Below are 23,020 nucleotides of genomic sequence, written 5' to 3' on the forward strand. Positions count from 1 at the left end.
CTGAAATAGACCCCCGCAGTGATTCTCCGCGGGCGACCGGCCGAACTCCCGCCGGCGTGGTTTACATCTGGTACCACCCGGCGGGAACTCGGACCCACGGACGTGGTGGCGGTCCTGGTCGGGGCCACTGATGGGCGGACCATCGCGATCTGGGGGGATTTACCTTGGCGGGGTCTTTCTCGGCGCCTGCAGCATCGAGAATAATTCTTTCTAATGGGCTCCTCAGTGCAGAAACAGATCGGAGCACCATTTTTAAGTACCGCCCCCATCTCTCGACCCCCCATTAAACACCACACATCAGCCTTGGAATGCCCCAGTGCCCCAACATAACCTCTTGGAGGGTCCTTGGGTCCTCCCACCCCCCCCCCCCCAACCACCTCTTGCGAGCAGGGCACCCCTGGGCTCGATCTCTGGCCAAGGTGCCAGACTGGCACTGCCAAGGTGCCCAATTGCAAACAGGAGTTCCAAGGTACTACTATGCCCACAATCCGACCACCCAGGGGCCTCCGATGGCCTGGGATACCCCCCAGGTGCCATTATGCCTGGTCCACGTTTGTGTGGACCAGTGCTAAATGGCGCCATAGCGAGGTCTCCCAGGCACGGTCATTAATTCCCGGACATCTGGACAATCGGGCGCAGGCATATTTGAAAGAGCCTAATGGTTCACTTATATATGTTAATCTGGATCTCGCACAGAGAAGACAAGACCCAGATCGTGATATCTTGCAAGATTTTGTTAGATCTCGCGAGGCCTTCAGAACGTCACAGTTCTCGGGAGGGAGCTCTTGCGAGATTTATTAGCTTCGTCGCATCTCCTAATTGAGTGCAACAAGGCCATTCGATCACGCCCCAACACGTCTGCACAAATTTAAGAATATCATAAAAGGGCAGGGTGGAGAATATTCCTTTACACAGAAGGTAGACTATGGAATTCTCTGCCACAGGGTACCAGTGAAACAGAGTTGACCGATACTTATAAAAGTGAGTTAAATAGGACCTCCGGTTGCGGCTATGCGGAGCTAAGTCACACGTTCGGCGGCTCCCGCTAGAAACGGACTTTTGGGCTCTTTTTAGGGCCCCCAATGGAACTTTTCGACATCTCCCGGTGTGGGAAGGAGTCAGCAACATTTCCCCAGCAGTGTATGGCCTGGACCAGGAGTGGGGCGAGCAAAAAAGTGGCAGCAAAGCCAAAGCAGGAGCGAGGGAAGAAATACAAGATGGCGGCAGGCGGAGACCAGGCGGTATGGATGCAGTGGGCGCAGGGGCAGCAGGAGGCTCTTCAGCGCTGCTTCAGGGAACTCAAAACGGAGCTGCTGGAGTCCATGGAGGCTTCAATTGGTAAGCTGCTGGAAACTCAAACGGCCCAGGAGGTGGCGATCCGAGGGGTCCGGCAAAAGGTCTCCGAAAACGAGGACGAGATCTTAGGCCTCGCGGTGAAGGTGGAGGCGCACGAGGCGCTCCATTAGGACCGGTTCGAGGAGATGGAGAATCGTTCGAGGCAGCAAAATCTGCGGATCCTGGGCCTCACGGAGGGGCTGGAGGGGTCGGATGTGGTCATCATGTTAAATTCACTGGTGGGAGCGGGGTCCTTTCAGGGGGCCCTGGAGCTGAAGGGGGCCCACAGAGTACTGGCGAGAATGCCCAAGCCTAACGAGCCGCCACGGGCGGTGCTGGTGCGGTTCCACCGGATGGCTGACCAGGAGTGTGTGCTCAGGTGGGCCAAGAAGGAGCGGAGCAGCAGGTGGGAGAACGCGGAGGTACGGATCTACCAGGACTAGAGTGCGGAGGTGGCAAAGAAGAGGACCGGGTATAACCGGACGAAGGCGATGCTACACAGAAAGGGAGTGAAGTTCGGCATGCTGCAGCCGGCGCGTCTGTGGGTCACCTACAAGGACCGACACTTTTACTTTGGGTCCCCGGAGGAGGCGTGGGCCTTTGTACAGGCCGAGAAACTGGACTCAAACTGAGGGTTGGGTATGGGGGTTTGCATGTAGCTGTGTTACATTGTGAGGGGGGGGGGGGGGGGGTACCAGGTTGCTGCTGTAATGGCCAACAGGGAGCTGGAGCAGGCAGAGGAGGTCGGGATGGGGTCTGCCGCCGTGGGGAACGGGCCGAGCGGGGGGCATGGGCACGTGGCGGGCTGAGAAACGGTAATGGCTGACCGGCGGGTGAGGGGGGTAGGTAGCCCCCTGATCCGGCTGATAACCTGGAATGTAAGGGGACTGAATGGGCCGGTCAAACGGGCCAGCGTGTTTGCACACCTGAAGGGGCTGAAAGCGGATGTGGTCATGCTTCAGGAGACGCACCTGAAGGTGGCGGATCAGGTTAGATTGCGGAAGGGATGGGTGGGCCAGGTGTCTCATTCGGGGCTGGATGCAAACAATCGGGGGGGGTGGCGATCCTGGTGGGAAAGAGGGTGTCGTTCGAGGCGTCAACGTGGTGGCAGACAATGGCGGGAGGTATGTGATGGTAAGTGGCAAGCTGCAGGGGGAGCGGGTGGTGCTGGTCAATGTATACGCCCCGAATTGGAACGATGCGGGTTTCATGCGGCGCATGTTGGGCCGGATTCCAGACTTGGAGATGGGGGGCCTGATAATGGGGGGAGATTTCAACACGGTGCTAGATCCGGCACTGGATCGATCCAAGTCCAGGATGGGTAGGAGGCCAGCGGCAGCTAAGGTGCTGAGGGGGTTTATGGACCAGATGGGGTTGACCCATGGAGGTTTGCGAGGCCGAGGGCCAGGGAATTTTCATTCTTCTCCCATGTCCACAAGGCCTATTCCTGGATAGATTTTTTTTATGAGTAGGGCACTGATTGCGAGAGTGGAGTATACTGAGTACTCGACGATAGCCATTTCTGATCATGCCCCGCACTGGGTGGACCTCGAGCTGGGGGAGGAGAGAGACCAGCGCCCGATTTGGCACTTAGAGGTGGGGCTGCTGGTGGACGAGGAGGTGGGTGGGCGGGTTCGAGGATGTATCGAGAGGTACCTGGAGGCCAATGATAATGGGGAGGTCCGAGTGGGGACAGTCTGGGAGGCGCTGAAGGCGGTGGTTAGGGGGGAGTTGATCTCCATTCAAGCCCACAGGGAGAGGAGAGAGCGGAGAGAGAGGGAGAGGCTGGTGGGGGAGCTGGTGAGGGTGGACAGGAGATACGCGAAGGCTCCGGAGGAGGGATTGCTGAGGGAGCGGCATAGTCTCCAGGCTGAGTTCGACCTGCTGACCACCAGAAAGGCGGAAGCTCAGTGGAGGAAGGCACAGGGAGCGGTGTATGAATAAGGGGAGAAGGCGAGCAGGATTCTGGCACACCAGCTCCATAAGCGGGATGCGGCCAGGGAGATAGATGGAGTTAAGGATAGGGGAGGAAATGTGGTGCGAAGGGGATAGACATTAATGGGGTCTTCAGGGACTTCTATGAGGAACTGTATCGGTCCGAACCCCCAGCGGAGGTGGGGGGGGGGATGGGGCGCTTCTTGGACCAGCTGAGATTTCCGAGGGTGGAGGAGGGGCAGGTGGAGGGACTGGGGGTGCCGGTAGAGCTGGAGGAGCTGGTCAAAGGGATAGGGAGCATGCAGTCGGGGAAGGCGCCGGGGCCAGATGGGTTCCCGGTCGAAATCTATAAGATGTATGCAGACCTGTTGGGCCCCCTGTTGGTTAGGACCTTCAACGAGGCAAGGGAAGGGATGCTCTGCCTCCGACGATGTCGCGGGCGCTGATTTCCTTGATCCTTAAGTGGGACAAGGATCCCCCGCAGTGTGGGTCTTACAGGCCGATCTCACTCTGAAATGTAGACGCCAAGCCAGTGGCGAAGATTTTAGCCACGAGGATAGAGGACTGTGTGCCGCAGGTTATCCACGAGGATCAGACGGGGTTCGTGAAGGGGACGCAGCTGAACACTAACATACGGAGGCTCTTGAATGTTATAATGATGCCGGCGGTAGCAGGGGAGGCGGAGATAGTGGTGGCGTTGGACGCGGAGAAGGCCGTTGATAGGGTTGAGTGGTGGTATTTGTGGGAGGTGCTGGGAAGGTTTGGGTTTGGGGAGGGGTTTGTCAGATGGGTGAGGCTGTTATATGAAGCCCCTATGGCGAGCGTGGCCACGAATAGGAGAAGGTCGGGGTATTTTCGGTTACACCGAGGGACGAGGCAAGGGTGTCCCTTGTCCCCCCTGCTCTTTGCGCTGGCAATTGAACCCCTGGCCATGGCGCTGAGGGAGTCGAGGAACTGGAGGGGGCTGGTGCGGGGCGGGGAGGAACACCGAGTGTCGCTCTATGCGGATGACATTTGCTATATGTGGCGGACCCGGTGGGGGGAATGCCGAATGCTCACATGACCGGGACAAGGATGAGCCGGTTTTTTGGGAGTGAGGGTGGGGGGGAGGGGGGGTGGGGGGGAGGGGGGGTGGGGGGGGGGGGGGGGAGGGGGAGTGGGGGTCGTCTCTATGTTTTGGGTTGAAGGGACCGGTATATTGGTTCTTTGCTAAGGACGGGCGTTAATTTATTTTTCTCTTTTGTATACACAGGGGGGGGGGGGAGTTCTGTTCTTTCTGTTCTTAGTATTTTCTGTTATTAATATTTTGTGAAAATGTGAAAATTTGAATAACAATTATTAAAAAAATAAAAATAAAAGTGAGTTAAATAGTTGCTTGAAAAAAGAGGAATTTCAAAAATAATGGTGAGCAAACAGGAAAATGGAATCATATTAGGGGCTTATGGTGAAAAGACCCACACATGGATTTGGTGAGCAGGAAGAACTGCTTCTGTGCTGGAACATTCTATCATACTACAATCCTATGACAAACATTTTCTTTCAATCTCTAACCTTACTGGAGCTTCGACAGTTTTGTACTTGCCCGAGTGCAGTCAACGTTTCATTTATATGTTCGACTTTTATCTACATCTCTGTGGTCTCTTAGGTGCCCTCTCCATCTCATCTACTATGTTTTGAAGTAGTTCAGGCCCTGGGGCCTTCAGTCAGAACACCATTTTGGCTCTCGCCAGCATTCTTGTCTCCAGCACTCAGTAGTGAGCGTGTATGTTACAAAACCACCCTTAGCTCCATTATTCATGTGGAAAACAAATGTCTGCGCATTCAGTAAAAAATAACAGAACCAGTCTGATTCGAACCTTCCTGGATACCAGCAGAAGGTCAGCAGTATCTAAAGCTCATTGTGTAATGCAGGAAACATGGGAGCTAATTTGCTCACATCAAGTCCCTCCCAACAACAGGATAATGACCAGATCACCTGTTTTGGCGATGGGTTGAGGATTGACCAAGACACAAGACAAAACTGCCTTACTTGTTTTTAAAACAACAATGAGATAGTTTATGTCCACCCATAAAGGTTACTGTTCTGTTTACTGCCTTAGTAGCAAACAGGTGACAGCATTGACAGTGCAGCATTCCCTTAGTACTGCACTGAAGAATATTTGCTTGTGTCTCTGTGTTAAGCTTCCCATTATTGTTGGTCCTTTGTACCAGGCAGTATCTCTTTACAGTAACTGCTTTATTTCCTTATAAAGTGATGCTATTGATGGATGATCCACTTAGGCGTTGTCCACAGTTCGCTTTTATTGTGCTGTGTGGTGAATTGTACTGTATTGTAATTCACACTGTATTGCATTGCATTGTATTATGTCCTTGTGGGCTCTGTATGTGTGCCGTTGCGCGGCTCTGCCCATAGGGGGAGATGAGGAGCTTGTACAGGACTCCACCCTTGGCTCCGCCCATGGCTCTGCCCATGGCCCCTCCCACTACCGGAAGTATAAAGTGCTGCAGCTGTAAGCCTGCTCTCAGTTCCTTCTGGTCGCAAGCAGGCTCAGTTGTAAGACTATTAAAACCACAGTTTACTTCCAAACGTGTCTCTAGTGAATTGATGGTCACATCATGCTGATAAATGTCAATGGTTTCTTATTGCGGGCTTGCAAGCACCAGCATAATTCTCCACAGCTTTGCGTTTGGAGATCCGATGCTCATATCAGCTTGCTAGGCCACAGAAAGGAAACCACCCTGGTGTCATGTGCACACTTGTTGCTCAGATTGTGACCTCCCTTTGAGTGTGACTAAGGTCCCCGTGGGAGGGTAGGCCAGAGGTTTCCCGCTTCGAATGGCTACTCTCAAATTGTATGAAAAAGGGGAGGAATCGTCTCTTTTGTACTAATGTGCCAGCTGCAATGACTAGAAAGTACATCATTAATATTGAAGTGACCTTTGACTGGGTTCATCACTGCGCATCAATCTTCTCCCCTTCATCACTGGCTGCCTGCTAATCTATTATGCCTTCACCTGCTGTGGCGCATTAGTAAAATCTTGGCTTTTTCCTTCACATTGCAGGTCCAAGTCATGTCCTTATTTAGCCTCAGCTTCCCTGCTGCTTCCTACTTCATTTCTCCTGCTGTGACTTCAGTACGTCGGCATTTTCAGACCATCGATTTATTTTCCCATTCTGCTCTTTGCTGAAGCTGACTCAGAGCCTTGTTGTCTGTACTTAGTAACGGGTGAAGTTATCAAAGGGATTAATATCAGGCGTACGTATTAATGCACATTTTCAGTCTTATTCTGATGCCCTTCATGTGAATCACAGCACCAACATTGGCAGGGCTTCCATGAGAAGGTACAGAGTCAAAGGAAACATTGAAATATCTTTTATTCTCCATAACTGCATTTCTATTTAATGAAGGCGAAGCTGGGCTGTTTAATAAACAAATGCCATTGGCTTAGTGGTATGAGGCAGAGGGTGATGGTGAAAGGTTGTTTCTGTGAGCAGAAGCCTCTGTCCAGTGGTATTCCACAGGGATTGGTGCTGGGTGTAGTGTACATTAATGACTAGGATCTGAATGTAGGAGGTATGATAAGTAAGTAGATGGGCACTTGAAATGCCCGTTGAAATGCTGCGGAACAAGTTCTGGAAAATGGGATCAGAATAGTCAGGAGCTTGATGGTCTGCATGGACGCAATGCCAAAGGACCTCTTTCCGTTCTGTAAAAGTCTATCACTTTAAGGCAATTAGTGTGTACTATCTACAGAGGCAACGCCGTGGTAGCATTGTCACTGGGCTCGCTCTGGGGCTAGGGTTTGAATCAGACCACTGTCGTGTATTCACCCTGGGGTAACACGGACTGCAACTGGATGCAGTTGGACTGTAAAGCAGACACCAAACTTAGATGTTGGTTCAATACGATTTATTGAACTTCTTTAACAATGCACACAGCTTGCTGTGGGTTGACACACTACTATAAGTGTACCAACTCTAACTAAATAGACCAGACCAGCTCTGAGGCACGTGCAGAAGGTGCTAACTGATATATACACCCTGACTGTCACTACAGTTGTCACCAGTGGAAAGAGGCAGAGTGCTGATGCCTCGTGTGTTTTATAGTAGGAAGCCCCACTCTAGTGTTCTGTCTGGTGATTAGTTGTGTTCTGTCCTGTGTGTTGATTGGCTAACCTGGGTGTCTGTCACTGCCTGTCTTTACCTCATGATGTGCATGGGTGCATATTATGACATCTCCCCTTTTAAAACAAAATTTGTCGGTTGCTTAGAGCATATACGACATATATACAGATATGACTATTTACAGCGAATGGCGAGTGAATGGATATGTACATGGAAGGTGTGTAGCGTGCAGATACAGAACAATATGTACAAAATAAATGTTTATAAGTCCAATCTCTGAGGCTGGCGTCGGATCCTTGTTGAACGCCTGAGATGTGGAGGTGGGGATGATGGCGCCTTGACAGGCGGAATTGCAGCCAGATCGGTGGCCTCGTGGAGCGAGGTGTCCGGAGAAGGCATAACGACAGCTGAAAAAGTGAGATTTGGTAGTGGGCAGGCAAGTTTGTGTAGTGCTCTTCTGTTGTGCCTGACAATGGAGGCATCAGCCATGCGAACCACGAACGACCTGGGAGCAGCCTGTCGAACAACAATAGCTGAAGCTGACCACCCTCCATCAGGTAACTTGATGCAAACAGCATCCTCCGAAGAGAGCACAGGAAAATCAGTAGCATGAGCATCCTGTCAGCTTTTGGTGGTTTCTGAGTTGCTGCACCTTTTGCAGCACTGGGAGGTGATCCAGGTCTGAGAGATGAATGGCCGGAACAGTCGTCCGCATGTCTCGATTCATAAGGAATTGTGCTGGAGACATACCGGTGGACAGAGGAGTTGCTCTGTATGCCAGCAGTGCAAGGTTAAAGTCAGAAGCCGAGTCCGCAGCCTTGCAGAACAATTGCTTCACGATATTGACCCCTTTTACGACCTTCCTGTTAGATTGCTGGTAATGCGGGCTTGAGGTGATGTGCTTGAACTGGTACAGCTTTGCAAAGTTGGACCACTCTTGGTTGTGGAAGCAGGGAACGTTGTCGCTCATAACAGTGAGCGGAATACCATGCCAGGCCTTGATGACTGTCCTTGATGTGAGGGCGGACAGTTTCACCACTTCCGGGTAACTCGAAAAGTAATCGATAATGAGCACATAGTCACGGCCATTGGCGTGAAAAAGGTCGATTCCCACCTTAGACCACGGGGAGGTCACGATCTCGTGTTGCTGGAGTGTTTCTTTGGGCTGAGCAGGCTGGAAACATTGGCAGGTCGCTCAATTGTGGACCATGTTGAATATGTCTTGGTTGATTCCAGGCCAATAGACAGCCTGCTGGGCCCTGCGCCTGAATTTCCCGACACTGAGTTGTCCCTCGTGGATCTGTTTGAGCACTAAGCGCTGGAGGCTGCGAGGAATAACGATACGATCTAGCTTGAGAAGGATCCCCTCGACGACTGTTGGGTCGTCTTTAACATTAAAGAATGGGGGGGCATTGCCCTTTCTGCCAACCATTTGCAAGGTGATGCATGACCTGCTGCAGAAGAGGGTCCTTGGCAGTCTCTTCTCGAATGTTGACCACTCTTTCATCTGAGCCTGGAGGTTGCTGGCACACAGATGCACCTGTGCCTCAATTTGGCGGATGAAGTCGACCTGTTCACAGGGCGAGGTGATGGCGCGCAACAGGGCAACCGCGATTATTAGCTCCTTGCCCGGTGTGTGTACCAATTCGAAACCATACCTGCGGAGCCGAAGGAGAATGTGCTGAAGCCTGGGCATCATGTCATTCAAGTCCTTATGAATGATATGGACCAAGGGTCTGTGGTCAGTCTCCATTGTAAACATTGGTGGACTGTAAACGTAGTCATGGAACTTTACAATGCCGGTTAGGAGGCCCAGGCACTCTATCTGAGCATACCTCTGCTCAGTGGGAGTCATGGCCCTTGATGCATAGGCCACTAGAGCTCAGGGAGAGGAGTCATCCTTCTGGAGCAGCACCGCACCAATGCCGTCCTGGCTGGCGTCAGTGGAGATTTTTGTCTCCCTCTCCGGGTCAATAAACGCTAGTACCGGAGCAGTGGTGAGCTTTGCCTTTAACTCGAGCCACTCTGAGACGTGATATGTGTTCCTCTGGGGTCGAGGACCATATGATAACATACTTGACGTTGACCCACACACCCTCAGTGCCCTCCAGCATCTGTTCCATAATCCTGTGAAAGATTTCAGAGGCTGAAACAATACCGAACGGCATGCAGTTGTAACAGTACTGTCCAAAAGGAGTATTAAACATGCAGAGCTTCCTGCTGGACTCATCCAGTTGTATCTGCTAGAAACCACGCGATGCATCTAGCTTCGTAAAGAATTTGGCGCGTGCCATCTCACTGGTTAGCTCCTCCCACTTCGGGATCAGGTAGTGTTCCCTCATTATGTTCCGATTAAGATCTTTGGGATCTATACATATGCGCAATTCTCCTGAGGGTTTATCACACAGACCATCGAGCTGACCAAGTCAGTTGGTTCTGTCACTTTAGAGATTATACCCTGGTCTTGGAGCTCCTGCAGCTGCGCCTTCAAAAGTTCCTTCAGAGGTGCCGGCACCCGGCGTGGTGCATGGATCACAGGTGTGGCATCAGGCCTGAGTAAGATTTTGTAGCAGTACGACAGCGTACCCATCCCCCTGAAGACATCCGGGTACTGTGACAGGATTTCATCAATGTCAGCCTGAAGAGCCACATTGGCAGAGGACATGGCATGTACACACTGCACAAGATTGAGTAGCTTGCATGCATGGGCACCAAGCAGGGAAGCCTTGTCAGGCTTGACGATTTTGAATCGCAGTGTGTCATTGATGGCCTTGTGGGAGACATGCAGGTGACAAGACCCCATTATAATCATGAAGGTAGCAGGCCGGCGGAAGAATTTTTGGTTGCCTTTTGATGCGATGAAGATCTGCTTGCGATATGAGATTGGCTGAAGCACTAATGTCCAGCTTGAACCGGATGCTGCATTGGTTAACGTGTATGACAGCACGCCATTCGTCTGCAGAATCCACGTTGAGGATAGATAGGCGTGTTGCTGAATTTGAGGAGGCTTACTCGGATGTAGTAATGATGCCCACACGACACGGGGACTCCAGGCGGTCGTCCGCTGGATCCGTGGTGCTACCAGGATCAGAATCCAGCAGCCCGTGCTGCACACATCTGATGCGTTTGCGTTGGAACTGGGATCGCTGGTCCTCGACTGGTGGTGCAAACCTGCACAAGGCTGCATAATGTCCAGGCTTCCCACAATTTAAACATCGCCTGCCTCTTGCATTGCCACTTTAAGTGGGCGGTGCCGCAGTTCGGGCATGTCATGACGTTGATGTTGTAACGCTCCGTGTGTCGTCGCACATGCGCAGTGCGGTCAGCTGCCGTCACGCCTGCGCAGCGTGGTCCTCGGCTGCTTCGTTCTCCCGTCCGTGGTGCGCATGTGTGGGACCCCGGGAAAAGCACGCAAAATGGCCGCCTTCATTGGTGCTAAGGCGTCGCATTCGGGCGATAGCCTGTACACACTTTGCCTCGTGGGAGGCAAGTTGCTCCTGTTCTGCCGATTTAAGTCGGGAGTAGCGACTTTTCGCCTGTTCATGCACTTTACACGTCTCAATGGTGACTGGCAGGGTCATGTTTTAATTTTTAGGAGCTGCTCCCGCAGGGCGTCCCAAGCACGATCTGATCCCTGGTGAGGGAATCAGCGGTGTCACCATGGTTGCAGGACTGCGCTAATATACGAAGATGAGGTAGAAAGGATTGGAAAGGCTCAGCCTTACCCTGAAGGCGTTGCTCGAAGACATAACGCTCAAAGCTCTCGTTTGTTTCGACTTCACAGTGACTGTCGAATTTGGCTAAAACTGTATTGAACTTGGTCTTATCCTCATCATGGGCAAAAAGTGAGCGAATTGAAGATTTGGATAGCTTGGTTCCCCCACAGTCGATAGGAGCAGCACAATTTTTCTGGCATCGTACGCATCCTCAAGGCCCGAGGCCTCAATGTAGAGACTGAACTTCTGCTTGAAGACCCACCAGCTGGCTCCGCGATTGCCGGAGATCCGGAGCTGTGGAGGGGCCTGGATCTTCTCCACGCCACTGGAAGGCACTTGCTGGTCGTCACTGAAGTACATAGAGTTTACAGTGCCGAAGGAGGCCATTCGGCCCATCGAGTCTGCACCAGCTCCTGGAAAGAGCACCTTACCCAAGGTTAACACCTCCACCCTATCCCCATAACCCAGTAACCCCACCCAACACTAAGGGCAATTTTGGACACTAAGGGCAATTTATCATGGCCAGGCCACCTAACCTGCACATCTGTGGACTGTGGGAGGAAACCGGAGCACCCGGAGGAAACCCACGCACACACGGGGAGGATGTGCAGACTCCACACAGACAGTGACCCAAGCCGGAATTGAACCTGGGACCCTGGAGCTGTGAAGCGATTGTGCTATCCACAATGCTACCATGCTGCCCCAATTATTCAAGGTAAGTTACTCAGATGAAGTAGACGCCTGATATCATGTTGTGTTATTCACTCTGGGGTAACACGGACTGCAACTGGATGCAGTTAGACTGTAAAGCATACACCAAACTTAAACGTTGGTTCAGTATGATTTATTGATCTTCTTTAACAATGCACACAGCTTGCTGTGGGTTGACACACTACTACTCTAAGTGTACTAACTCTAAATAAATAGACCAGACTAGCTCTGATCCACATGTAGAAGGTGCTGACTGATATATACACCCTGACTGTCACTACAGTTGTCACCAGTGGAAAGAGGCAGAGTGCTGATACCTCGTGTGTTTTATAGTAGGAAGCCCCCCTCTGGTGTTCTGTCTGGTGATTGGTTTTGTTCTCTCCTGTGTGTTGATTGGCTAACCTGGGTGTCTGTCACTGCCTGTCTTTACCTCATGATGTGCATGGGTGCATATTATGACAACCACGGCAGATTGTGTAATTTGAATTCAATAAAAAAATACCTGGAATTAAAAGTCTAAGGATAACCAAGAACCATTGTTGATTGTCATCTGGTTCTCAATTTCATTTTGGGAAGGAAACCTGCCAACCTTATCTGGTCTGGCCCAATGTGCCCCCAGATCCACGTGTGGTTCACCCTAACTGCCCTCTGAAATGTCCTGGCAAGCCACTCAGTTGAAGAACAGTTATGGATGGGCAACAAATGCTGGCCCAGCCAGAGTTACCCACATCCAATGAATAATGAATAAAAAATAATGCATGCAGCAACTCATGGCAAGCTTCTTCAGCAGCACCTCTTTCCAGCACCCAGAAGGACAAACCATCCTGATTTAAAGATTAGTAACTATCACTGGGCTAAAATCCTGGAATTTCCTACCTAATGCCATTGCAGGCACACTCTCCTGGATTGCAAAGAGGCTCATCAACAACTTCTCATATTTATTTTGAGACGGGCAATAAAATGCCAGCCTTACCAGCGATGCCAAGAGCGTACATTAGAAAAGAATCAATTGGTTTCCAAATTCCTGTACCGTCCATCAACTTTATCCCTTGTCTCCAGGAGATGCGCACTGGCCACTGCGGTCAAGGGGTCATTTGGCCGTTCTTTATGCACACCGAGATGGTAATGCCAGCAGTCTATGCTCAACTGCACAAGTAATGCAGCCAAGCGCAATCTTCTGCTTACGTGATCTCTGTCCTGATCCCTGCCACTTCCAGCAGAAGTTCAGAAGCAGATCAGAAGCAGGAACTAGATATTAAGATCGAAAATAGTATAATGCACTTGGCAGAGGGCAACCCTAAGCTGAACGTTGGGCCTTCTTCATCATAAAAACTTCTGTAATTCATCATAGCAATGGAGCACAAAAACAGGCAGTAACACATCAGCGATAAACTTGTCTCACACCTTCCCTGATATAATGGAAATGCCCAGACAAAATATCCACTGTCCAGCATGAATCTCTCGAGAGGTCTGGGTTGTCCCTTTGGTCAGGAATAAAACAAATTGGTGAAGTAAAACTTCAGGTTACAGCTACGGCACAACATAGGGACAGCTGACATGAGACTTGGCTCTGCACTTAGCCCTGAGAACTTGATGCTGGTACTAAGTGTTCTGAATTGCAGAATGTTCCATTCCAGGGCACTGACAACTTACAGCAGCAGAAAATCCCCAAAATTAACCACATTTTTGCGAAGGAACGCCTGGTGAAAGGCCAATTAGTAAGTACAAGTGGCACAGTGGTTAGCACTGCTGCCTCACAGCACCAGGGATCCGGGTTAAATTCTGACCTCAAGTGACTTTGTGGAGTTTGCATGTTCTCCCTGTGTCTGCATGGATTTCTTCTGGGTACTCCGGTTTCCTCCCACAGTTCAAAGATGTGCAGGTTAGGTGGATTGGCCATGCTAAAGTTGCCCCTTAGTGTCCAACGATGCGCAAGTTAGATACAGTAATGGGGTTACGGGAATAGGGTGGGGGAGTGGGCTTAGGTAGGGTGCAGACTCAATGGGCCAAATGGCCTCCTTCTGCACTATTGGGATTCTGTGATTCTGTGAGTGGATCAACCTGCACCTTGGGACAGATATGGGACAGTTCCAGTCTCCGGGGTCAGCATGTCTGCAGGAAGTGTTTCCAGTTACAGCTCCTGGAAGCTCGAGTTTCAGAGCTGGAGCAGCGGCTGGAGACACTGTGGAGCATCCGCGAGTCGAAGAGCATCGTGGATAACACGTGTAGAGAGGTGGTCTCACCGCAGGCTCAGGCACCGCAGGCAGGAAGGGTGACCACCAGATAGAGCAAGAGAACGAGGCAGGTAGTGCAGGAGTCTCCTGTGGCCATTCCCCTGCAGAACAGATATACCGTTTTGGATACTGTTGAGGGGAATGGCCTCTCAGGGGAAAACAGCAACAGCCAAACTTGTGGCACCACGGTTGGTTCTGCTGCAGAGGGGAGGGGTGATAGGTGTGACAGTGCAATAGTTATAGGGGTTTCAACTGTAAGCGGAATAGACAGGCGTTTCTGTGGCCGCAAACGAGACCCCAGGATGGTATGTTGCCTCCCTGGTGCTCGGGTCAAGGATGTCTCGGAGCGGGTACTGGACATTCTGGAGGGGGAGGGTGAACAGCCAGTGGTTGTGGTACACATCGGTACAAACGACATAGGTAAAAAAAGGGATGAGGTCCTAAAAACAGACTACAGGGAGCTAGGAAGGAAGTTAGAAGTCGGACCTCGAAGGTAGTGATCACAGGATTACTACCGGTGCCACGTGCTAGTCAGAGTAGAAATGACAATATATATAGGATGAATAAGTGGCTGAAGGGATGGTGTCAGGGGGAGGGTTTCAGATACCTGGGGCATTGGGACCGGTTCTGGGGGAGGTGAGGCATGTACAAACTGGACGGTTACACCTGGGCAGGACTGGAACTGACGTCCAAGGGGGATTATTTGCTAGAGCGGTTGGGGAGGGTTTAAACTAATGTGGCAGGGGCATGGGAAACAATGCAGGAAATCAGAAGGTAGTAAAAGAAGGGCAGAAACAAAAGGCAGTAAGGGGGAAAGTATAAGGCAGAGAAGCCATTAAACTATTCGGAAGGACAGAGTGGATGGTAAAGGAGGTGGTGTAGCTCTGTTATTTAAGGATGACATCCGGGCAATAGTAAGGGATGACATTGGTGCTATGGAGGATAAGGTTGAATCCATTTGGGTGGAAATCAGGAATAGTAAGGCGAAAAAGTCACTGACAGGAGTCGTCTATAGGCCACCAAATAGTAACATTATGGTGGGGCAGGCAAAAAACAAAGAAATAACTGATGCATGTAGAAATGGTACAGCAGTTATTATGGGGGATTTTAATCCACATGTCAATTGGTTTAACCAGGTCAGTCAAGGCAGCCTTGAGGAGGAGTTTATAGAATGTATCCGCGATAGTTTCCTAGAACAGTATGTAATGGAACCTATGAGGGAACAAGCGGTCCTAGATCTGGTCCTGTGTAATGAGATAGGATTGATTAATGATCTCATAGTTAGGGATCCTCTTGGAAGGAGCGATCATAATATGGTGGAATTTAAAATACAAATGGAGGGTGAGAAGGCAAAATCAAACACTAGTGTTTTGTGCTTAAACAAAGGAGGTTTCAATGGGATGAGAGAAGAGCTAGCTAAGGTAGACTGGGAGCAAAGACTTTGTGGTGAAACAGTTGAGGAACAGTGGAGATCCCTCCAAGTGATTTTTCACAGTGCTCAGCAAAGGTTTATACCAACAAAAAGGAAGAACGGTAGAAAGAGGGAAAATCGACCGTGGATATCTAAGGAAATAAGGGAGTGTATCAAATTGAAGGAAAAAGCAGACAAAGTGGTAAAGATTAATGGGAGACTAGAGGACTGGGAAATCTTTAAGGGGCAACAGAAAGCTACTAAAAAAGCTTTAAAGAAGAGTAAGATAGATTATGAGAGTAAACTTGCTCAGAATATAAAAACAGACAGTAAAAGTTTCAACAAATATGTAAAACAAAAAAGAGTGGCTAAGGTAAATATTGGTCCTTTAGATGATGAGAAGGGAGATTTAATAATGGGAGATGAGGAAATGGCTGAGGAACTGAACAGGTTTTTTTGGGTCGGTCTTCACAGTGGAAGACACAAATAACATGCCAATGACTGATAGAAATGAGGCTATGACAGGTGAGGACCTTGAGAGGATTGTTATCACTAAGGAAGTAGTGATCGGCAAGCTACTCCGGCTAAAGGTAGACATGTCTCCTGGCCCTGATGGAATGCATCCCAGAGTGTAGAAAGAAATGGCTAGGGAAATTGTAAATGCACTAGTGATAATTTACCAAAATTCACTAAACTCTGGGGTGGCCCCGGCAGATTGGAAATTAGCAAACGTAACACCACTGTTTAAAAAAGGAGGTAGGCAGAAAGCGGGTAATTATAGGCCAGTTAGCTTAACTTCGGTAGTAGGGAAGATGCTGGAATCTATCATCAAGGAAGAAATAGCGAGGCATCTGGGTGGAAATTGTCCCATTGAGCAGACGTAGTATGGGTTCATAAAGGGCAGGTCATGCCTAACTAATTTCGTGGAATTTTTTGAGGACATTACCAGTGCGGTAGATAATGGGGAGCCAATGGATGTGGTATATCTGGATTTCCAGAAAGCTTTTGACAAGGTGCAACACAAAAGATTGCTGCATAAGATAAAGATGGATGCCATTAAGGGTAAAGTAGTAGCATGGATAGAGGATAGGTTAATTAATAGAAAGCAAAGAGTGGGGATTAATGAGTGTTTCTCTGGTTGGCAATCAGTAGCTAGTGGTGTCCCTCAGGGTTCAGTGTTTGGCCCACAATTGTTCACAATTTACATAGATGATTTGGAGTTGGGGACCAAGTGCGATGTGTCCAAGTTTGCAAAAGACACTAAGATAAGTGGTAAAGCAAAAAGTGCAGAGAATACCGGAAGTCTGCAGAGGGATTTGGATAGGTTAAGTGAATGGGCTAGGCTCTGGCAGATGGAATACAATGTTGATAAAAGTGAGGTTATCCATTTTGGTATGAATAATAGCAAAAAGGATTATTATTTCAATGATAAAATATTAAAATATGCCGCTCTGCAGAGAGACCTGGGTGTGCTAGTGCATGAGTCGCAGAAAGTTGGTTTACAGGTGCAATAGGTGATTAAGAAGGCAAATGGAATTTTGTCCTTCATTGCTAGAGGGATGGAGTTTAAGACTAGGGAGGTTATGCTGCAATTGCATAAGGTGTTAGTGAGGCTACACCTGGAGTGTTGTGTTCAGTTTTGGTCTCCTTACCTGAGAAAGGACGTACTGGCGCTGGAGGGTGTGCAGAGGAGATTCACTAGGTTAATCCCAGAGTTGAAGGGGTTGGATTACGAGGTGAGGTTGAGTAGACTGGGACTGTACTCTTTGGAATTTAGTAGGATGCAGGGGAATCTTATAGAAACATATAAAATTATGAAGGGAATAGATAGGATAGATGCGGGCAGGTTGTTCCCACTGGCAGGTGAAAGCAGAACTAGGGAGCATAGTCTCAAAATAAGGGGAAGTAGATTTAGGACTCAGTTGAGGAGGAACTTCCTCACCCAAAGGGTTGTGAATCCTTGCTCAGTCCAGCAGTTGAAGCTCTTCATTAAATGTTTTTAAGATAAAGATAGACCATTTTGTGAAGAATAAAGGGATTAAGGGTTATGGTGTTCGAGCCGGAAAGTGGAGCTGAGTCCAAAAAAATATCAGCTATGATCTAATTGAATGGCGGAGCAGGCTCGAGGGGCCAGATGGCCTACTCCTGCTTCTAGTTCTTATGTTCTTATGTAGAGCTGTGACAAATACAGTGCAATAATGACTGTTGCGAGTGAAGGGACTGGTCATATTCATTAGCTGTGTTCTCTCTCTTTTGGCTTTGGAGCTTTATTGAACGATATTTCACATCCCCCACTCTCCCAGGGTACCTCTGAATAAACACAGTCACCAATTTGGAATACCCGCTCGCTCTGAATAATTGAAATGAATGACAGCAAAAATAAAAATTGCTTGGCGTTCCCTATGCCATCCTTAATCTTTGTTTTAATGCCTCAAATTTCTGTTCTATTGTCCTGACTTTCCTTTTGAATCTTCTTCATGTCTCACAGCCTGTCATCAACTGCTGTAAACTGCCTTGTACTTTCAGATTATACTGCAGGACACTCACCTCGAGATGCTGCTCTCAGCTTCTAACTGGATGTGACCCCATGATTTCTCAGTCAACCGCTGGGATTAACTTGTTAATTGTGGGCCTGGGACATTGCAGAACACATTGTGATGCTAGCTGCAACTTTCAAGTTAATAAAACTTAAGGTGCTTGCGGTTGACGTACTGTGCTCTCCAATTTGGTAACATTTGGATGTGAATTTCAGATCCGATGAGAATATTATTAGCACCAGTCGCTTAAAGCTCGGTGATTTTAATGCAGTGTTTCCAGAATATTTCTAAATTTAAAATGTGATTATGTGGGTGCTGATTGTCTTCAGCACTATTCATGTTTAGGATTAATTTTCAGCTTGCCAGATGACTTTGGTACCCTGCTCCGTCTGGCACGGAACTGCACCCAGTCTGCTTTGATCCTTGTCTGCACTGATTCAGCTGATATCAACTTGGGCATTGGATGGGGTGCCCCAGTTGGTCTTGGCACCCATGGGTTGGAGATGGGGTAGGTGGTGGTGGAAAGGACAAGGCTAGATTTTCATTTTGCCCCAGCTGTAAAATTGACATTGTAGAATTAGTTGCCCGTTATAGAAACAGCTAGATTTTTATTTCCTCGAGATCGATTTCCAGACAATTTGCTGGATGAGGGCTAAATATGGGCAATGACATCTGGAGAACTCCTCTGCCCTTTAAATAGTGCCTTAGGATCTCTTAGGTCCACCTGAGAGGCCAGGTGTGGCCTCAGTTTCACATCTGAAAGCATACCAACTCTGTGAGGACTGCACTGGAGTGTCAACCAGCCTAGATTATGTGTTCTAGTCTGTAGATTGACATAAAAGGGCCTGACTCGAGAACGGAATGAGTTTGCCGATGTTATTCCAGTTAATGGGCATGGCTACACAGCATCTGATATACCTCAACTGCACCCTCTCCAGTACAATCACATCCTCCCTATAATGTGGCAACCAGACCCTCACACAGTACTCCAGCTGTGTCTTCACCAAAGTTCTGTACAACTCCTACATGACCTTTCTGCTTTTGTAACTTATGCCTTGATTGATAAATGCAGCGTCCTATGTGCCTTTTTCATCACCCTATTAACCTATCCTTTGCCTTCAGAGATCTATGGCAAACATGCCAAGGTCCCTTTGTTCCGCAGAACTTCCCAGTGTCATGCTGTCCATTGAATATTTCCTTATCAAATTACTCTTTCCCAAGTGTATTACCTCACACTTTTCAGGGTTAAATTCCTTCTGCCACTTATCTGCCCATCCCATCTACGTCTTCCTGTAACCCAAGACACTCAGCCTCACTGTTAACCACCTGGCCAATTTGTGTCATTCGCGAACTTACTGATCGTACGCTCACAAAGTCATCTATGACGTTTATATACATGACAAGTAATAGGGGACCCAACACAGATCTCACTGGTATGCTACTGGACACTGGCTTTCAGTCACTAAAGCAACTGCCTGTCATCACCCTCTGTCTTCGACAACTAAGCCAATTTTAATTCCACCTTATCAATTTATCCTGTATCCAATGTGCATTTGCCTTCTTCATAAGTCTCCCATGTGGACCTTGTCAAAGGCTTTGCTGAAATCTGTATGTGAACAACAATCTCAAGGTACCTGGTGGTATTGCCATTTCCCAATGCCACATGAACATTCAGATGTGTGGAATTGATGAGGTCAACTCTAGCCTTATACTGTTGACCACTTTGACTGCCCTTCATCAAGGCTCTTCGAATGGCCTCTCCCACTGCTCTTCTCTGGTGCAGTTGTTGTGAGGTGGAGCTGGGAGGAAACCAAAGTAAATTATGTAGTGAACAGATCTGCACCTCCTTTACAAATGCAGCAGGGTGGGCAATGGAGAGGGGGTGTTTATTTTCTAGCCGGATATATATACTAGCAGATCATGCTCTCACTTTATCTCTTGGGAAAAGAACCCCAGCCTGTTTATGTTTTCTTGCTAGGTGTGGCCTCTCAGTTCTTGAATCATTCTTTGCACCTTCTCTAGTGTCTCTATATATTTTTTTTAATTTTACAAATACCTGAATAGATCACTGTGCTTCAAATGTAGTTTAGCCACGACTGTACCCAAGTTTAATACTTGTCTTGTCTTGTCCATCTAGATCTGAACCCCAGCACTGTGCTAGCTTCTTTTACAACCTTATTAACCCGCAGTTCTACTTTTAATTATCTGTAAGGCTGTAATCTGAGATCCCACTCTTCGCCTATCTCAATTAAATACTTATTTTTCAAGAAGTTGGGGCCTCACGGTAGCATGGTGGTTAGCATCAATGCTTCACAGCTCCAGGGTCCCAGGTTCGATTCCCGGCTGGGTCACTGTCTGTGTGGAGTCTGCACGTCCTCCCCGTGTGTGCGTGGGTTTCCTCCGGGTGCTCTGGTTTCCTTCCACAGTCCAAAGATGTGCGGGTTAGGTGGATTGGCCATGCTAAATTGCCCGTAGTGTAAAGGTTAATGGGGGGATTGTTGGGTTAGGGGTATGTGGGTTTAAGTGGGGTGATCATTGCTCGGCACAACATCGAGGGCCGAAGGGCCTGTTCTGTGCTGTACTGTTCTATGTTCTATGTTCTATCTCCTTCCTATTTTCCATGATCCTTTGTCCTCGACCGGTCTGAAAACAGTGGTAAAGATTTAAGGGCACTCTCGCCAGGAAATAAAAAATATATATCTGGGATCCTCATCTTGGTCATTACCCTGTGACTCATTTCTCAGAGCCATTTTTCTAAAGCAATTTTAAACTCACCTCAAAAATACCTGAGTCTTGATTCTGCTTTATCAAAAGGAAAAGTTTAAGGACTACGAAACACAGATTAAAGTAAAGTTGGGGGGGGGGGGGGGGGGGTGGTGGGGGGGGGGGGGGTTAAGGAGGGGTTGGGGGGTCGGTGAGGTAGTGAGTGGTGAATTACATGGACCATTATTTAGCAAAGCAGATCACCTAACCATTTATTGAACCTTTCTGAATGTAGGGAGAGTGGAGACGGTATAGGGCAGTTTATTTATTTAGCAAATGTTAAATTCCTAATCCAAGCAGTTTCTTCTGGTCCTGCTGTATTGAGTACGGATAGGCCTCCACTGAGACTGTGGATTGGGCATTTTTCTGTGATGTGGTGCATAGTCTTCTCTCTCCCACAGGCACATCGGGGGATGACACTTTTTTTATTTGTGTATGGGGTGTGGGCTTCGCTGGTTAGGCAAGCATTTATTGCTCATTCCTAGGTGCCCTTCAGAAGGTGGTGGAGAGTTGCCTTCTTGAACCACTGCAGTCCTTAAGGTGTAGGTACACCCACTGTGCTGTTAGGGAGGGTGTTGCAGGACTTTGCCCCAGTGACAGTGAAGGAAAAGTGCTATATTTCCAAGTCAGGGTGGTGAGTAACTTGGAGGGAACATCCAGGTGGTGGGGCTCCCAGGTATCTGTTGCTCTTGTCCTTCTAGATGGCAGTGGTCGTGGGTTTGGAATGTGTCGTCTAAGGAACCTTGGTAAGTTACTGAAGTGCATCCTGTAGATGGTACACACGGCTGCACTGTTCCTTGGTGGTGGAGGGATTGAATGCCCCATCTGTGAAGGTTAGCCAGAGGCGTTGGCTGGACCTGAACCTGTTACGGATGGACCAGACTTTGCTTGGAAGGTTAAAACCAGGCATTTGAAACCAAGTCTGTAGGGAAGTGATAGGCCAGGAACACATAAGTGGCCATCATCTCCGTGGGCCGCAAGATTGAAATGGCCATGTTCAGTAACCAAGACCCCATGAATACGATCGGAAACATTTGATATACGCCGAATATTTTGTAATGAGTTACAGAAAATGTGCAATCATGCACATATTAATAGAGTTGTCATCAACTTCAAATGGCAAAATTAGCATATTGGGATGGAAGGTGGCTAGAGTTAGAAAGGTGCTGCTGCAGAGGGGAAGGCAGGCAGGGGGTTTGGGTCTTCCGAACCTGATGTATTACTACTGGGCGGCGAATGTAGAGAAGGTGCAGAGCTGGGTCAGAGGGGTTGATTCGCAGTGGGTCAGAATGGAGGAGAGTTTGTGCAGGGGGTCGGGATTGAAAGCACTAGCAACAGCGCCGCTCCCAATAGCCCCGGGGAAATACTCAGGGAGTCCGGTAATAATAGCTTCATTGAGAATTTGGAGGCAGTTTCGCCAACACTTCGGGTTTGGGGCAGGGTCAAGGGAAATGTCGATTCGGGGGAACCACAGATTTGAGCCAGGGAGGTGGAATGGAAATTTTCGGAAATGGAAGGAGAAGGGGATTAAGATAGTAAAAGATTTGTTTCTCAGGGGTCGGTTTGCAGGATTGAAGGAGCTGGAAGCGAAGTATGGGCTGGAGCAGGGGGAAATGTTTAGATACATGCAGGTTCAAGATTTTGCCAGAAAGGAGATGCAGAGCTTCCCAGTGTTGCCGGCCTCCACATTGCTGGAGGAGGTGCTGACGACAGGGGGACTGGAGAAGGGGGGAGTGTCAGTGGTTTACAGAGCTAATTTGGAAGAGGAGAAGGCACCACTGGAAGGGATCAAGGCAAAGTGGGAGGAAGAGTTGGGAGAGGATATGGAGGAGCTGTTCTGGTGTGAGGTGCTCTGGAGAATGAATACCTCCACCACATGCACGATGTTGGGGCTGATACAGCTGAAGGTGATGTACAGAGAACACCTCACGAGGGCGAGGATGAGCCAATTCTTTGAAGGAGTAGAAGATGTATGGGGGGGGGGGGGGGGGGGGGGGGGGGGGGGGGGGGGGGGGGGGGAGAGCGCTAATCACGTTCATATGTTTTGGTCCTGTCCAAAGCTAGAGGATTACTGAAAGGAGATTTTTAGGGTAATTTCTAAAGTGGTGTACGTGAAACTGGACCCGGGCCCCCGGGAGGCCATATTCGGGGTGTCAGACCAGCCAGGATTGGAAACGGGTGCGAAGGCAGATGTTGTAGCCTTCACCTTGTTGATCGCCTGACGGCGGATCCTGATAGGTTGGAGAGCCACC

At 49.0% G+C, this 23,020-nt stretch overlaps 1 protein-coding gene across 1 annotated transcript in view; it reads left to right on the plus strand.

Moving 5' to 3' along the window:
* Positions 1 to 23,020, plus strand: part of LOC119965058 (dedicator of cytokinesis protein 2-like) — a 759,716-nt gene that overhangs the window by 510,113 nt on the left and 226,583 nt on the right. The window lies entirely within an intron of this gene.

This window comes from Scyliorhinus canicula, chromosome 4, assembly GCF_902713615.1.
Source record: "Scyliorhinus canicula chromosome 4, sScyCan1.1, whole genome shotgun sequence".
Classification (NCBI taxonomy): domain Eukaryota; kingdom Metazoa; phylum Chordata; class Chondrichthyes; order Carcharhiniformes; family Scyliorhinidae; genus Scyliorhinus; species Scyliorhinus canicula.